Consider the following 15,481-nt stretch of genomic DNA (forward strand, 5'->3'; position numbering starts at 1 on the left):
GTCTTGACGGCTCCTGCCAGCTGATACGTCTCCAACGTATCTATAATTTTTGATTGCTCCATGCTATATTATCTGCTGTTTTGGACTATATTGGGCTTTATTTTCCACTTTTATATTATTTTTGAGACTAACCTATTAACCGGAGGCCCAGCCCAGAATTGCTATTTTTTTTCCTATTCCAGTGTTTCGAACAAACGGAATATCAAACGGAGGCAAACAGAATAATCCTTTCTGGAACGTGATTTTCTTCCCGAATATGACCCAGGAGACTTGGATCCTACGCCAAGGAAGCTTCGAGGTGGGCATGAGGTAGGGGGGCACGCCCTACACCCCCAGGCGCGCCCCCACCCTTGTGGGCCCACCGAAGCTCCACCGACGTACTTATTCCTCCTATATATACCCACGTACCCCCAAACGAATAGACACGGAGCCAAAAACCTAATTCCACCACCGCAACTTTCTGTATCCACGAGATCCCATCTTGGCGCCTGTTCCGGAGCTCCGCCGGAGAGGGCCGTCATCACGGAGGGCTTCTACATCATCATAGCCCCTCCGATGAAGTGTGAGTAGTTTACCTCAGACCTTCGGGTCCATAGTTATTAGCTAGATGGCTTCTTCTCTCTTTTTGGATCTCAATACAATGTTCTCCCCATCTCTTGTGGAGATCTATTCGATGTAATCTTCTTCTTTTTGCGGTGTGTTTGTTGAGACCGATGACTTGTGGGTTTATGATCAAGTCTATCTATGAATAATATTTGAATCTTCTCGGAATTCTTTTATGTATGATTGGTTATATTTGCAAGTCTCTTCGAATTATCAGTTTGGTTTGGCCAACTAGATTGGTATTTGTTGCCATGGGAGAAGTGCTTAGCTTTGGGTTCGATCTTGCGGTGTCCTTTCCCAGTGACAGAAGGGGCAGCAAGGCACGCATTGTATCATTGCCATCGAGGATAACAAGATGGGGTTTATTTCATATTGCATGAATTTATCTCTCTACATCATGTCATCTTGCTTAAAGTGTTACTCTATTTTTAACTTAATACTCTAGATGCATGCTGGATAGCGGTCGATGAGTGGAGTAATAGTAGTAGATGCAGAATCGTTTCGATCTACTTGTCACGGACATGATGCCTATATACATGATCATGCCTAGATATTCTCATAACTATGCTCAATTCTGTCAATTGTTCAATAGTAATTTGTTCACCCACCGTAGAATACTTATGCTCTTGAGAGAAGCCACTAGTGAAACCTATGGTCCCCGGGTCTATTCTCATCATATCAATCTCCATCACTTTAATCTTGCTTTGCTTTTTAATTTGCCTTTTACTTTTTACTTTGCATCTCTATACCAAAAATACCAAAAATATTATCTCTATCAGATCTCACTCTCGTAAGTGACCGTGAAGGGATTGACAACCCCTAATCGCGTTGGTTGCGAGTAGCTATCGTTTTGTGCAGGTACGAGGGACTTGAGCATGGCCTCCTACTGGATTGATACCTTGGTTCTCAAAAACTAAGGGAAATACTTACGCTACTCTGCTGCATCATCCTTTCCTCTTCGGGGAAATCCAACGCAAGCTCAAGTGGTAGCACCAGCTATCCCGTGGATGCTATCACGGAGTCTCAAAATTGCCACCTTATGACGCAATGGATTAATATGAAGGTCAAGGCGGCTGTTGGCTCTGTTTTTCCTACCGAACCCGGCGCAACTTTTCACTGCCGGCCGATTCCAGAAGGATATGCTAGGGTGATGGTGGATGAAATAACAGAGGGATTTGAGGACCTCCAGCTTGACCACCCTACTGGTGAAGGGGAGACTCGGCTGGGTTCTGCTCTGAAGACTCCATGCCTATGGCGGAAGGAGCTCATCAACCTTCCGAACTAGACGCCTCCGCCTCCTCCTCCTCCTTCGGCGAGTCAGGGCACTCCGCCTCCTCCACCGCCTCCTCCTCTGGCGAGTGACGATCAGGGCACTCGGCCGGCTCCTTCTCTAGCGCGTGGTGGCACTCCGCCTCCTTCTCCACCTGCGCCGACGCGCCCGAGCAGCCAGCCTCCTCCTTCTCCGCCTCGTCAGCAAGGGCGGAAGAGACCCGCCGCCGCTCCGGCTTCTCCGGCGCGTCGTAGTCCTTCTCCTCCGCCTCGTAAGCAAGCAAAGAAGACAGCCGCTCCGTCTGCTCTGCCGACGTCTAGCAGTACAGCCAGAGGCGGGAGGAATTACAGATTCGGTCCTTCTCTGAAGACTCCAGAGAAGTTACCATACGAGATGACCCTGGAGGAGAACGCGAAGACGCGCGAACCGAAGTGAAGGACTGGTTTCAAGGGTTGAAAGCACAGAGACATCCACCTCCGGAGGAGAAGGTAGATCCGGTGAAAGCGAAGCGCACCCTGTCTGCCCTGGGAAAACCACCCAAGTCTCCGCCGAAAGGCAACTTTGAGCGCATTATTGGAAAGGCATTTGTCTAAGCGGAGCGGTCGGGAAGTACTGTCAGTGATCAAAGGATGAAAGAACGACGAGCTGGGAAACAAATTGCCCAGCTCGGCGAACAAGCGAACCAATCGTACCCCCCGCTCAAGGTGCCTAGCGACATCATCGCTAATGATCCGAGGATGGTGCCTGGTTATAGCAATCTTGGAGATTACCTGCCCGACGATGTACATTATGATTTCTTGGAGGTGGAGGCGGTACACAGATTCGAGTACGGGAAGCCTCTCGTCAATGATGAAAGATCTCTATCAACGATGATGCGAAGATTGCATGATTAGTATATGAAAACCTGTAGAGAGTCTGAGGGGACGAATACTTTGACGCTGAGAGTTAGAGTGGAGCATGACCTCGTTGGAATTGAACTGTTGAATTATCCATTTGAGGAGTTCTTCCAGCTTTTCAATCAAAGGGCCCTCGATAAAGCAATGGTCGCTTGCTACTGTCTGTAAGTACTACTACTTCTGTCATTAAATCTCTCTATATAGGTAAGCTCTTTCATTGCATGTATTTATAATTATCCTCACTATATTATGTAGATTGAAGATCTCCGAATTAAAGAAAAGACAAGTCGGTGATATTGGGTTCATTAACACAAATCTCATAGATGCAACTCAGGTTAAATTTCATGCCGAAGATACCGAGGCCAACTTGCTACGATCGTTGGTAATAAATGAAAACAAAGATATAATACTCTTTCCTTACAACTTCAAGTGAGTGTTACTGTCTTGTGCATATTCGGTTTCCCTTATACATTAGTCCATGTTATAGTAATGTAATTGATGAGTTATGCATGCGTGCGCAGTTTCCACTATATTCTCCTAGAGATTAAACTTGAGGAGGGATTAGTATCCGTCTTAGACTCGAGACGAAAAGATCCCCAAGAGTATGCAGACATGACTGCAATCCTCGAAAAGTAAGTTAAATCGATCATTATCCACCATATCAGCAATTTTGTTCATGCCCTTATATCAAGTAATTGTTTTCTTTGTCTGGCAGGGTTTGGAGAAAGTTCACCAGAAAAGCTCCGGGACTGCCGAAGAAGCTGCAATTTAGATACCCGAAAGTAAGTACTATAGTATCATGTTTCGCGCGTCTCCTAGTGATTCAAGCGCTAGTTTCATCAATACCATTTGGCATGCTTGCTTATCAGTTTGATTGACCTCTATTTCTTGTAAAGTGGTTGTGGCAGGATCAAGGGAATGATTTCTGTGGATACTACGTTTGTGAGTCCATCCGCCACACGACCTGTGAACGGGGCGGGTACTCTGACGAACAATATAAAGTGCGTAAGCAATAATATTCACAATTTTAGTTTATTACCATCATTTGTGTTGAGTTTCATTATTCATATATATATATATATATATATATATATATATATATGTATTGACCCCCTTCTTCAAATTAGATGTTTCGGATGCGAGATGAACTCCTAGCACCAGATCGTATGCGAGCAATTCAAGAGGAATTGGCGGCATTCTTTCTTGACCACGTGATCGCTGAAGACGGAGAATACTATGTGGCTCCTGTGTTCATAAATAATTAGGAGATTATATTGTAAGAGATAATTATTGTATATATGTAGCCGGTAGTGTCGGATAGATATACGAGAACTTGTTGTTCGACCAATATCTCGGAGAAGGAGAGGTGGTCGATATCACTTCTCTCTGTATGCATATATGTTCATGACGATCTTCTGTTTCCTTCGTTTGCTTACTAGTTAGCTAGCGTGTCTAGTCCTCTCTATATACGTATGTATAGTACGTAGAGTCGACCAAGCACGGACATAAGAGAGGACACTTCTCTCTATTAATTAGCTAGCTAACACAATATATGAAACACCTAAATTAACCCTCCAAAACACCAAACCCCCCACCCCTTTCAAAAAACAAAAACAAAAACAACAGCCACAGAAATGCTGACGCGTGGATGCCTATTGGTTCTGGTTGGTGCCACGAACCGGGACCAAAGGCCCTCGGGCTCGGCGCACAGGCCCTGTGGAGGCCCATCTGTCCCGGTTCTGGACTGAACCGGGACTAAAGGGCCAGGGCATTAGTAACGACCCTTTAGTCCCGGTTCACGAATCGAGACAAAAGACCCTTATCAACCGGGACAAATGGGCCGTTTTCTATTAGTGTCGGTGAAGCAGTTGGTCACCTTGGTGGCGAGGATGCCGAGGCAGGTTGTGAGCTGGTTTACGGCGCCTCGGATCCCGGTTACCGACGCCGATGCTGACGCCAAGGAGGACGCGGCAACGATAAGCATGGCCACGTTCACAGCGGCACCCAGGAAGAAGCTGACGGCGCCCGCCATAATGCTGCCGTGCCGGCCGTGGCGCTTGGTCACGAAGGAGGCTCCATGGTGGAGACCAAGACTATGCCGGCGAAGTAGAGCGACGGGCTGAAGAGCGTCAGCACCTGGTTGTCGTACTTGCCGTGGTCCGTCTCGTACAGGTGCGCGTGCTTCCGGTTGTACACGCCCGGGAAGAACTTGACCAAGAAGTCGTCCATGGATGTCACACCTCCTGCGTTCATCAATCATCACCATCGTCCATGATTGGTTACCACTCTTGTTCTCGTGTCAAGTAGATGCGTGTGATCAAAAGTTATACTACTACATTTCAGTGAAAGAAAATCAATTCGACAAATGAGTGCTTCGTCATCTGTATGATTAATCCGCGAAGTCTCATGGATTGCAACAAAATGTTAGCATTGCATTTTCATTCTTCCAAGCGTTAATCTTTTTTTATGGTACTCCTAGCATCTACAGCCCGGCACCACAAACCTCCCTCGTACGTCCGTGCGGACGCACCGATGACTAACCAGTCAAAAAAAATTGATCAAGATAGGCGCTTCAACGCGGCCTAAAATGTCAGGACTGATCGGCACGCAGCACCCCTCATATCCAGCCCAAATCTGAGGGCGAATATGGAGAGGTCCGGGCACGACTGGGCGCGTCCGCCACGTTAGACCCGACCCACATTGGCCAAACCGACCCCACATATATTTGTCCCCACCCGCTCCTTGGTCAAACCTAGCCACTCCGCTCCGCCACCCAAGCTCTCGTCCAACGATCTCCGGTCTTCTCCGGCATGACGGGCAGCGGATCTGACTCCGACTAGTATGAATTCCTAGACTGGGGTATCGCCCTGTGCGGGTTGGAGAAGGCAACACTACTAGGAAAAGGGCTACTAATGGCGCACCAGTTTTGCCTACTAATGACGCATCACTGGTGCGCCATTAGTATCACGTCACTAGTATTTTTTACTAATGGCGCACTACTGGTGCGCCATTAGTATATGGTATACTAATGGTGCACCATTTGTGCGTCATTAGTATAGGCCACTGTGTGCCATTAGTATAGGCCACTGGTGCGCATTAGTATAGGTCACGGTGCGCCATTAGTATTTTTGAATTTTGAAGGCGGGAAAATAGTAGTGGCGCACCGTCTAACCCCCACCGTGCGCCATTGCTATTTTTGAATTTTGAATTTGGATCTGGATCGTGATTTTTTTGCCCATTTTTTGCTCGTTTTTTGCTCGTTTTTTGGCACGATATTATTTCAAATTTTGTTCCTGTTTTTGGATCTTGTACGTTCTTTTGCCGTGTTCTTTTGCCGGAGAGGAGTTCGCCGGAGAGGAGGAGGAGGAGGTCACCGGAGAGGTGCTCGCCTACATCGCCGGAGAGGAGGAGGAGGTCGCCGGAGAGGAGTTCACCGAAGCATCGCAGAGGAGGAAGGAGAAACCATGAGCGAATGGGAGGAGAGGAGGGAGGAGGAGCTCACCGGAGAGGAGGGAGGAGAAACCGTGAGGGAAGGAGAGGAGGGAGGAGCAGGTCGCCGGAGAGGAGGAGGAGGTCGCCGGAGAGGAGAAGGGTAGTATGGTGGAGGAGAGAAGGGAAAATGGAGTGGAGGAGAGGAGGAGATGGAGTGGAGGAGAGGTGGAGTGCAGGAGAAGAATGAAGAGGTAAGGAGGAGAGGACCACGCCCAGCCATATATACGGCATAGTAATGGCGCACCGTGGACAGGTGCGCTATTACTAATTTTATTTTTATTTTTTTGATTTATTTTGAATTTTGAAGGCGGGAAGATACTAATGGCGCACCATTGGCAGGTGCGCCATTAGTAAGTTTGAATTTTTTTGAATTTTTTGCCTCTCCAGATCTTAAAAGCCCCGTATCTTTTTTTCGGTTAGGTTTTTGAGGATTTTGAAAATGTTTAACAGAGTTTCTCCAGTTAAATTCGGATGTAACTTTTCGAGTAGATGATTTTTCATATAAAAAACTTTTTCATCCGAGTTCGTACGCAAAAGTTATGCCCATTTTTACAAATTCTCGAGAGATTTTGCGAAAAAGTCGAAAATTCATGTTTGTAAATTTTGCTAACAATTAGACCACATATCACATGGGAATCTTATTTTCTTTTTTTTTTGACATTTCTATCATTTTCTTTTACTTTTTTGAAACTGAAAAGGTGGTCCGGGGGGGTGTGCATCCGGGCGAATGTTTGGGCCAAGTTACTAATGGCGCACCGTGGCATGGTGCGCCATTACTAGTTGAACTAGTAATGGCGCACCACATCCACGGTGCGCCATTAGGTGTGGTGCGCCATTACTAGGTCAACTAGTAATGGCGCACCACTCCCACGGTGCGCCATTAGTAGTTTTGAAAAAATTAATTTTTTTTACTAATTAATGACGCACCGTGGATGTGGTGCGCCATTAGTATTTGCACACTAATGGCGCACCAACACATGGTGCGCCATTAGTATATAGTAATGGCGCACCACATGTCTGGTGCGCCATTAGTGTCAATTCCATCTATAGCCCTTTTCCTAGTAGTGCAATGGCCGTCCACGTTACACTCCGCCGCTCCCAGCAGGACTACGCCCGACCGACAACGGGATTTGTCCGACATGAATCCATTGTGTCGGCGCATGGGCCCTTGGATCCTCTATGGCTGGATCACCATGGTCCATCGGGAGTCTTCCAATCTCCCTTTCCCCATCAGTGGTCTATCGGATAATGGGTGCTACCAGGACCGGAGTGCCCGTCGTGGGAATGAGAGGATGAGGGTGGCTGTGGCCCATCTCACTGCTGACATGGTGGCGGTGGAGGTGGTTGATGCGGCGGCGCGCGCTGCCGTGGAGAAGGAAGTCATCCGCGCATGCATTGTAAAGAAGTGGCAGCAGACGAACACGTGTTCCCTAGCCCGAGAGCTGAATCGGGTGGTCTGTGCCATGCCCGAGCAACCCCCCAAGGAGGAGAAGAAGGATAGGAACGGGTCGGACAGCTCCGGTGATGAGCAAATCCGTCTCAATCCATACTGCGTTTCGACCGCTAGTTCCGCGAGAAGGACGGCAAGGACATACATGGATGATCTTCTGCATAGGTCGCATGTAAATAGAACATGCCAAAGTTTGGTTGTCCGATGGCATATCCTGATGTAGTAGCCGGACGATCTGTGCAATGCATCATTTACGTAGTTGTATAATTTTCTATGGATCAGTGCTTCCGCGGGCTTCGAGGGGCCGGATTTGTCAAGTCCGACTGTAGATGCTCCTACAATGGCGGAGTTATGTGCATTTCCGGGGGGCTGGGCCCCCCCCCCCCCCACCCCCACCCCCCAACACACACAACAAAGATTAGAGAAAAACAGTGTAAGGATTTTATGCTTTGCCCCCACTGCCGATCTCTGCTAGGTCTGCCACTATGCTCCTACATTAGATAAACCTCGACGATTGTAGAAACTCGTTGTTTTTGTTTTGAATTATGGTAAATGGGATCATCTTGTGTCGATTGATCTAACTACTACACTGAAATAAGAAATCCGGTGCAGTTCCAGCTCAAAAAGAATGGAATTTATGTAGGAGTACATGAGAATTCCGGTGTAGTTGCAGGCTTGTAGCTCCAGTTGCACCGTTGGGGCGAAGGGTGGACCGTGCGCGGGTGCGCGGCGGCACAACGTTGATACCACCCCGGTTGCACGGGGCAGGTGCGAGGACCATATTGTGCGCTGCTACTAAGCAAAGCGCGAGACCAGCACGCCTGACATGCTCGGAGTAGCTGACGATCCCATTTTATTACTGCACAAACACGCCGTTATCTTAACCAGAAGCGGGTGCCGTGCTGTGCGTCGCACGGCACGGCCGCACGGGTTAGAAAAAGGCAGAGAGGAGGGAGCTGCGTGCCGCTGTGTGGCGGTGACAGACGGACACAGAGGACACATCGAGGAATAGGATGGGCTGTCCGGTCGGCGTGAGGTGCTAGACATGCATGACCCAAGCCACAGTCGTACTATCGTGAGGATCGCTCGTTGGCCTGCCAGCAGTCACGCAAAACGTCGCCGCCCCAGGTGGCTCTATGTTTTTTTGAATCAATACTATAGTATATATGAGTGTATTGAAAAAACAAAAGTATTTAAAAGGGTGAATTCTAGTTTGTATGTTCTACTCCCTCCGTAAAAAATATAAGCAGAGGGAGTACCTTGATATTGTTGATGTTACCTATTCGACAGTTTTAATCCAGATTACTTCATTTATCGGAAGTTTTGTAAGAAAAACTGTAATGCGAAAACTTTCATGATTGTTTATGCACTAGTTTGACGGTAATTCACGCATGAACCCAGGCTCATCTACACCTGATGAGCAATAATATTTTTGAAATATAAAAATACATTATTATTTTTATGCATTGAAGATTCTCTGGTACGCCAGTAGCATGCAGATTATCTAGGGAAAATGACATTCGAGGAGCTATACAAAAAAAAAACAGCTTTGACACTGCTCTTTCTCAAGGTTTCGGGGGAGGGGGGGGGCATTTTTTGCCGAGACCTCCTTGAATGTCATGTGACCACAAATATTTGCTCACACCTAGCGCATTCGAGCATCTATGATGCCAAAAAATCAGATTCGCTCGTCATTTGCGTGGACACAATGGATTCTCGCTGGAACAAGTTCGTCTGTGGTCAGGCCACTCCTCCCTGGAGAGGCGGAGAGTCATGCAGACGACCATCTCCTCGCTGAGACTGCAAGGGACAAGGCCCCGGTCAACGAATCCGAAACTCCCGGAGCTAGATTCACTGTCAGCCATGCCGGAGATGGCCGGAGTCTGCTAAAGAAGAGTTAGGGGGCGGAGGGGAGTGCAGAGAAATGGAGTGGCTAGGATTTGGTCAAGAGTGTAGATATGGATGAATATATGTGGGGTCGTGGTGGGCCATAGTGGACCGAATCCGACGTGACGGACGCGCCTGAACGTCCTATATCTGCCGTACATATGGGCTGGATATGGGGGTTACCGGTCAGCTCGGGAATATGAGCTGCGTTTTGGGCGTCCGGTTGGTTGGGAAATTTGCGTACAGATAGTGACCAACCTGTCCGCCCGAACATTTGGTACCGATATGGATTGTCTGGTTATATTTGCTTTTATCGATTACGCATATCTATAAATACACTATGCCCCCTAATTTTTATAGCCTCACAATCAATTGAGGTCTTCCATTTGAAGTTGGCCATCCGATTTTGACAGTGTCAACAATTCTTCAAAGAAGATTTCTCATTCAGTTCTTTTAGTTCAATACGCTCCCTAATTTTGAAACCCTTCCGTTTGATTGAGGTATTCAATTTTGAATTTTATTCATGATTTTGACCGGTTCAGTAATATATGAAATCGATTGGCAGTAGCTGACCTAAATAACATACCAGTCTTGTTGTGCTCTCACCACCTAGGCAAAGGAAGCGCCAACAAGTGATACTCCATCGCCAATGTAGTACATGCACCAACTGATGTAGAAAATTTCCTCACATAGATATGAGTTGATTAGCCAATAATTGACACAATCACACCAGAGAAGGCACACCGGAACACAACATCAAAAACAAATCTAATACAGCTTACGTTTTGAAACAGACGGAGTAGATTTTTTATGAACTGGCGGGCAGTGCTACTCCTACAAACTAATTCAGCCAAGGGACAAAGAATACGCGACGATCTCATCTGCTGCTTTTTACGAAGAGGTAAAAGCATCCCAAGTACCCTAACTTGTACAACATGTGACATATTAGTCCTAAACTTGCAAAACTCAACCTCACCATACCCCAACTTGCACTGCATGTGACGTTTTAGCCCCAGGCCAATGGCAGAACGACAAGTGGCAGCCAGGTGGCTGGCCCGGTCGTCGCATGCACTTTTGCAAAAAAAACCTATCGTTTTCTCTAATCAACCCGTAGTACAGCTCTAATCAACCCAAGTACTTAGTTTCTTCTTCTTCTTCACCCTATCGCTAATCTTCACAAGCTGACACCACTGTGCTGAACTATCTAAAAAAATAAAACATCCTCAATTCATTATAATGGATGCCTCAGATATCCGTTTACTATTTTCTGCCATTTCGAAAATGGAATATGAAATTCAAAAGTTTGCTCTTTGTGTGTGCATGTCAATATCTGAGAATCTGACGCTAATTGTGAGGCTGATGTACTGTCTCCATCTCCACCACCCTCGAGTTGTTCTTTTATTGGCTAATATATTTAAAGTTCTATTTAACCGTCATACTTTGATGCACCTGTTTTACAAACTGTTGCCCTTGACAGGTGGTCAGTAACCCAGAGAAGACACCGCTGCACACCTTCTTTTGCAACTATGATTTGAGTGGCATGCCTGCTGGAACCAAGGTATGTGAAGTTGGGAGTTGTTGCAAGGCCGTAACTGCTGACTATTTTCATTGTCATGTAGACCTAAATACTGAAGATAATCACAAATCTTCTTCATCGCCATGGCTTGGATTTTCTTATTTCCATATGGGTTACCAGCAGAATATTTATTCTGTAGACTTGCTCTGTTGTGATTCTCAATATTTTCGAGTTCCTATGGCATATTTATCAACTCTGTTGAGTTACTGGGATCCCATATCTGCAACTATTTAGTTATATCAAAACTTGGAAATATCTAGAATTTTACTAGCAAAAAGGCCCGTGCATTGCAACGGGAGAAAAAAATATATCAAATGTTCATAATTTACATAAATGGTCTATAATACGAGAATTTGTAGTTACGACCCAAACAAAGATGGTCTTAACCTATAAAAGTACTGTTTAAGATTATACATGTGTTCTATTTCAACACGGCTTGCATGTAGATTTAATCCGTACAAAGAAACGGGCAAGTGATGACATATTAGCACACTACAGAGACATGTGTGCATCAATGGCAGTTTCCAGTTTAAGAATCACTCTTGAACAATTTTTTTCACATGCATATTTTTTAAATACATGAAGAGTTGTTAAAAAGGTTGTTAAAAAGATACATGATTTTTCAATCATAAAAGGAGGATTTTTTTCTCTGGAAAATAACATTCTTGTATGGTCTCCTGTGGACGCAGGTACTTGCACCCCTATTTCATCACTATTTCTTGTCATACATGTCATATGTATTGGTTCCTATTTCGTCACTATTTATATCTTATCAAACTTTTTTATATTAATTTTTTGTAATGCATGCCTCCCTTTTACCTTTTCTTTCATGCATGACCTCTTTTCTTCTTCTTATATATAGGAGAATAGCGCAACATCTCATCTTTATCGGATCTCCTCTGCATTTTCACTTTTATTTCTTTTATAGTGGACATCTCATCTTTATTGGATTCTTCTTTTATTTCTTGTTATGCATGCCCTTATTTGTTGGATGTCTTTACCAAATTTATCTTCAATTTCATGTCAAATCCTGATTTTGCTGAGGTATCCATCCCCAATCTGAATCAGTATCGGTATGAAAAAAGACTGATAATGCATTGTTGATTAACATTGCAGCCTAAATGGTATTTTTTAAATTGTTAACAGGTAAAATAACATCATATTTAGATTCTACATATTTTTCTAATCAAAATCCATATATAATATGTTAAATTTGGAGTTACAATTTAGAAGATATGAGTATTTTAAAAAACATTTGATATGTATTGCGGGTTTAATGTCAGAAACATTATGAGGTTTTCTATAAATTGCAAAACGGACTAAGAATACCTATTTATTTTATTAGTAGGTATAGATATAGATTATCATGCTGATTTACACTGTAGGAATTCTCAATTTAGTTGAGTTCCTATGATGGTGTATTTCTCAATTTTGTTAAGTTATTAAATGTGGTTGTATGTCAATGCCATTCATAAACTTCTATTTGCGGTAGACATGACAAGCAAAAGGTTTGGACATTTCATATCGGTAGTCTTACTGAGAGAGGATAGTAGAATTGTCCCAGGTTTGTTTTGTATTACCAACACTGGTTGCCGCTGTGGCGACTAGGCCAGTAACTGAAAATGTTGCCATTTCATTGGATACCCAGTAAATTTGACCTGCAATATACTGATGCACCGGAAAAAGCTATCTTGACGTGTGTCAAAAGGAGCCATCTTTTTTTCGAAAAGGAGGGACTCCCTGGCCTCTGCATCAGAACGATTCATATGGCCAACTTTAATAAATAAGCAAATAGGATCAACAAGGTCTTAAAGTCTCAAACAAAATAAAGGAAAGCTAACAAAGAGCCAAAGGGCCAGAAACAAACTAGCCACAAAAAGCCACAACCGGCTTGCATAAGAAAGACAGGTAAACTAATTGCCTATCCTATTACATGACCGCCATCCAAACCGGTTGAATATACCCCGTGCTACCATCTTCCAGCGGATAGATCCAGTAACCAAACGCTCCCTGACCTCCGTCGGAGTGAGTAGCGACCACATACGAATCAACGCAGTGGCTCGGAAGATAACCTGCAAAAAATGAATATTTATTGTTCTGTTAAAAACCAAATCATTTCTGCAGTTTCAGACTGCCCACAATAAAGCACATACTCCTACGCGAATGTGTCTCGCTATTTCGGACTCTATTCCGTTAAGCCACGTTCCAAATAACGTGCTGATAGAACTCGGAGGAATAATATTAAATGCAATGTGGACCGTCCGCCATAAAACTTTGGCCAACGGGCAATCAAGAAAAAGGTGTTTGATAGTTTCATCCCGATCACAGAAGTTACACCTAGTAGGTCCTTTCCAATTACGCTTTGCCAAGTTGTCCTTGGTTAATATTACTTGTTTATGTACAAACCACATAAACACTTTAATTTTCAAAGAAACTTTGACAGTCCAAACATATTTGGAGCTAGGAATAGAGCTTGAATTGATAACATCAAGGTACATTGATTTAACTGTAAACTCTCCAGACCTAGTAAGCTTCCAGCGTAATTTATCGGGCTGTTAAGACAACTGAACCTCCATCAGTCTACTCACTAGATGAAGCCATTTTTTCCAACGATTGTCGGCTAGCGTCCTCCTGAATTGAATATTAAGGGGAATGGATTGAAGTACCGTTGCAACGAAAGCATCACGTCGTTGAACAATACGATACAGAGACGGATATTGAATCGCAAGGGGGGTCTCTCCTAGCCAAGTATCCTCCCAGAATCGTGTGCTAGCACCGTTACCGACAATAAACTTTGTCCTATTAAAAAAAAGGCTAATTTGACTCTCATAAGACCTTTCCAAAAAGGTGAGTCAATCGGCCTCGTGGTCACATGGGACAAAGTTTTGGAGTGAAGATATTTGCTACGGAGAATCTGCGCCCAAGTGGCATCAGTCTTGACAGATAACTTCGACAGCCACTTGCTGAGAAGACATCTGTTCTTGACCTCAAGATTCTCAATGCCAAGACCCCCTTGGTCTTTCGGTCGACAGATAATATCTCACTTGGCGAGTCTGTATTTTGTTTTTAGTTCATCGCTCTGCCAAAAGAAACGTGATCGATAGAAGTCTAGTCTTTTCCTCCTTCTAATCCAGTGAAAGAAGGAAGCGATGCCAGTCACACAAAGGTCGAGTCAGTCCAATATGGAAGTGAACTTAGAGAATGCGGCACTCTGTTTTCTGAATGTAATGCCAATACCATTGATAGCTAAAGTGAAACTGTCGAGTTCAAGTTGCTGATGAATTATTTTAATTTTGCAGGCTGTGAACAGGGGCAGAACTGCTACTTGACTGATGAATCAGAAAAGGGAGGTCACACTAACAGATTGTATTGCTCAATGGAATGTGACATTAGCGAATCAAATGAATCGAGTCCCATTGGGAGCTCAGAAAGTCGCACTAATGCTAATGGTTGCTGCTGTCAAATAGACAGTGAAAAGAAGTCCTGCTGCAGACCTTCCAAAGTGAATGATAGTTCAGCTGGAGGGGTTCTTCGTTATGCTTTGTACCTGCGTTTTCTGAGCCCCTTTTCCAATAAATCATCAAGATCGATGCAGCGGACCAAACCTAGCATGTCATCAGAACTACTCAATCAGAGTGCCGCCACAGAGGAAGGCCTAAACCGGGCTGGCTGGCGGTAGGTTCCTGGATAAGGTTGTGAAGGAGGGTGCTGTGCTGCTCCCCCACCCACTCATTCACCCCACTCTTCTTTCGAGCTAAAGCTCTCTCCCCCTCTTCTCCCCCACCAAATCACCCACTAGACCCCCCTCCATTGCTTGGGATTTGGCCGGTGGATCGAGCTCATTTGCATCACCCAAGGTACCTCCCCCATCCCCCCTTCATTTGGTTGGTTCAAATCATGCATTTTTCTCATTTTGTTGGAATCACTAGTTCATGGTTTTGTTGTGGTGAAATCATTGTATATGATGCATTAGGGTAATGTTTGTGCTTTGACAATGTATTGTGTCACTAGCATTGTTTGGGTAGTAAGAAATATCATTTAGGGTTTTGTTAGGGTTAATGACATGGTTAGGGTTAAGGTTGTGTTTATGGTTATGCTTAGGTAAATGCCTATATGATGAACGTTATGGTTATAGTTTAATTAGGGTTTTGTTAGAGTAGGTACCTCTTGAATTATAGCTCGATCTACTCCTAGGGTTCAAGTTTTTGTCGAGACACGGTTAGGATTTTTATCTTGGATGACCGTTACAGTAATACCTCGACTTGTAGGATGGGATCGATCATCTTTGTTGAGACTTTTGCGGAGGC

At 44.7% G+C, this 15,481-nt stretch overlaps 1 long non-coding RNA gene across 1 annotated transcript; it reads left to right on the forward strand.

The window, feature by feature from the left end:
- The first annotated feature begins 11,074 nt into the window (after window positions 1–11,074).
- LOC125547725 lies at window positions 11,075–14,763 on the forward strand. The gene is made up of 3 exons (XR_007300737.1): window positions 11,075–11,156; window positions 14,309–14,398; window positions 14,474–14,763. It is a non-coding gene; the product is annotated as an uncharacterized LOC125547725 (long non-coding RNA).
- Window positions 14,764–15,481: the final 718 nt, after the last annotated feature.

Source organism: Triticum urartu, chromosome 3 (assembly GCF_003073215.2).
Source record: "Triticum urartu cultivar G1812 chromosome 3, Tu2.1, whole genome shotgun sequence".
NCBI classification, from domain to species: Eukaryota; Viridiplantae; Streptophyta; class Magnoliopsida; order Poales; family Poaceae; genus Triticum; species Triticum urartu.